We start from the raw sequence: 3,107 nt of genomic DNA, 5'->3' as shown, positions 1-3,107 counted from the left end.
AATCGAATGCTGGTCGTGGCAGTGGGAGCGCCGAATCCTAACCATTAGACCATCAGAGAAGATAACGACGCAACGTTTAGCCTGACTTTTCCACTTCAGCATTTTTTTAAATACACAAGAAATATTTGTTGGACAAAAATCACATCCAGAATTAACACGAGTGACTCCTTCAGCCAATGAAACACTAATTGTTGCTGTCTGGAACAAGGAATCAACAGTGAGGTCTCACAGGATGTTCATGTGTATCTTGCAATTTCCAAAACCGACCCATCTCATCACTGCTGATCCTGTGAAACGGATGAGGTAACACACAGCAGATGTCCATCGCTTCAACCTATCTGCTTTCCACCTCAGCATTGTGTAGCTTTAAAAGCACCGTTCTTTAAAAGTTTAAGACTATCGTCATTCCACTGATCATTACCGACTTTCTGTGTATTTTATATTGTGATAAAACCTGTATTTATAATATAGACAGCTGATGGTAGACATTCTCTGCTGATTTGGCAGCATCTGTGGACACATAAAAATCTAAATATTTCCATGCGTTAGCTGTTTCTGAATTATAGCGATTATTGCGTTTGTAAAGCGGCAAAATATTTTCAAAACAACTGACTCATTTCAAATTGTTTTTGTTAAATATTAAGGCATTACATTGTCTCACAGCCATAGGACATTTACACTTCGCCAGGTCTTGAATGATATTGTACAACTGCAGTCATAGAGAAAGGAAACAAATTGGGACAAATATTATTTTCTGAATCTTACGTTAGATCAATGAATATGCCACATTGCTAAGGTTTTCAGCCGAATTGGAATAGGAGAAAACAAGGTTCCACATTGCAATCAGACTGCACGGTTTGATATTCTCGGCCGGTCACATTGGTCATGAGCAGAGTTTCTATAGTGTAGGGGTTATCATCTTCATATCATACAGTATAGGCTCCCCGATTCGAAACGGGGTTGAACATGATCGAAATTTACTGCTGGAAAGTTGCCCGATTGTAGTTCGTTGTTGGATGTGAACTGAATACGGATCAGCCAAAATATTAATTTGTTCTTCAGCAATTATTGGAAAAAATGCTCTCAGTGCGCAGCTGATGTCGGTTTGATGGATTAGCCATGGTAAATGTGTGGGCTTAAGTGGGTTAACGTGGCGACAACAGTCTCGGTCAGGCACCCTGGGCTTACATTCTCTGGATCATGTGTCAGCCATTTATGACGAAGGTATGGAGATATTTCTTCTCTCAAAGGCTTGTGAATATTTAGAGTTCTGCAGCCGGCCAGAGGTGTGTGGATCCTCAGTCGATGAGGACATTGGAGGTTGAGTTGGAGTGTTTTCTGAAATCTAAGGGAATGAAGGGCTGTTGGGATAAGCTGGGAAATTGGGGTTGAGGTTGCGGATCTGCCTTGAATCAGTCGTGGAGGAGGCTCAATGGGACATGTGACCCAGTTCTACTTCATTGATTCTGTTCACTATCAATAGCAGATCCAGTACCAATGGCTTCCGCTGAGAGCATTGAAGTCTCAGGCACTGAATTCAGGGTAATAGCATTAGTTAAGGCGTATGATTGAAACCCATCACTGCTGAACGTTCAATTAATTAACTTCATGGAGTACCTTTGATTTGATTTTTTATTGTCACATGCATTAGCATACAGTGAAACGTATTTTTCTTGCACGCTACACAGACAAAGCATATCGTTCATCGGGAAGGAAACGAAATATTGCAGAATGCACTGTTACAGTCATAGCTCGGGTGTAGAGGAAGATCAACTTAATACAAGGTAGGTCGTGCATTTTAACACGTGAATTCCATGCAGTAGAATGTATCGTGAAACATGTCAACAGGAGGTACCAGTAGACACAATGCAAATATAAATTGCTGTGGGCAATTGACGTGTTTGTGGAGCCAGTTTCCTTACATCGTTGCACCGCAGCGTTTCTGGTAATTTTCACGTTCGCCGTTCACACGCAAGTTTCCTGGTTCAATCCTGGGCAGAAATGTATTAAACAGGAATAGAAAATGTTGGAAAATCTCAGCAGAACTGACGGCATCTGTGGGGAAACCAACGTTTCAAATCTGGATGACCCTTCATCAAATTTCCTGATTCGACACACTGGCTCTGTTCTCTCTTCACAGATGCTGCCAGACCTGCTGAGATTTTCCAGTATTCTTTTTGTGTGTTTCAGGTTCCAGCATCAGCAGTATTTCACCTTTACAGAAACATTTCCAAATGTTTTCAATTTCAGAGTAACTCAGCTTTCAGAAATAATCACGCATTTGCCACGAATCATTAACTGCCGAGTATTTCCAACATTTTCTGATGGTAACGCCATGAATCAGCCTGTGAAAAGAACAGAAGGAATGGTCTGTGATAGAAAGCAAGGGAGGATGTTTAAATGAAACAAGGAGTGATGGATAAGGCAACATTTAGCTGGCGATCGTGGAGGCCAGGTGGTCAAGTCGTTCAGAGTCAATCCATTCACCGCCAAGGCCCAGAATTGATGATAAACTGTCAACTAAACAGAACATTTTACTGAGCGTGTAATCAGTTTCTGGAGGTGAAAGAATCTGAAAGCAAAGGAAGAGAATATCATTTGCTGCAGAAGGTTGAATGACTGTGTGACTATGTCTGTAGCGACAGTGACCTGGAATGAAGCAATGGAGACAGTAATGATGAACAATGAGATACAAATCTCTGAAATCACAGCAGAGCTGTGATCAGCTAATATTGTTCAGCAGATTTCCCACAAGAAGCTATCGAAGAGGCAGAGGTTACGAATGATCTTTGAATGTGGTGAGCTATAGTGAAATTTAGTGGGGTAGAATGCAATATTATTCATTTAGACAGGAGGAAGCAGCAAGGAGAATGTAATGAAAAATTGCCGGGGACAATTGACGGGATTGTGCAAGTGGGTTTATTTTGTTTCTCCAGGTAGTTCAAACTGACAGAATGATCATTCCTGTTATCGATCAGGAAGTAATTTCAGCCCCTCCTCAATCATGTGCTGGTCGGCAGCAATAAAATCGACATTCCCTGACCGGGAATCGAACCCAGGCCGCGGCGGTGAAAGCGCCAAATCCTAACCACTAGACCACCAAGGAA

General features: G+C 41.7%; 1 non-coding gene across 1 annotated transcript; it reads right to left on the bottom strand.

Moving 5' to 3' along the window:
* Positions 1-3,034: 3,034 nt before the first annotated feature.
* trnae-uuc (transfer RNA glutamic acid (anticodon UUC)) lies at positions 3,035-3,106 on the bottom strand. Its single transcript has one exon. It is a non-coding gene; the product is annotated as a tRNA-Glu (tRNA).
* Between the last annotated feature and the right edge of the window lies 1 nt (position 3,107).

The sequence above is a fragment of the Mustelus asterias genome, unplaced genomic scaffold, assembly GCF_964213995.1.
Source record: "Mustelus asterias unplaced genomic scaffold, sMusAst1.hap1.1 HAP1_SCAFFOLD_986, whole genome shotgun sequence".
Classification (NCBI taxonomy): domain Eukaryota; kingdom Metazoa; phylum Chordata; class Chondrichthyes; order Carcharhiniformes; family Triakidae; genus Mustelus; species Mustelus asterias.
This window is presented reverse-complemented; position numbering and strand designations above follow the sequence as displayed.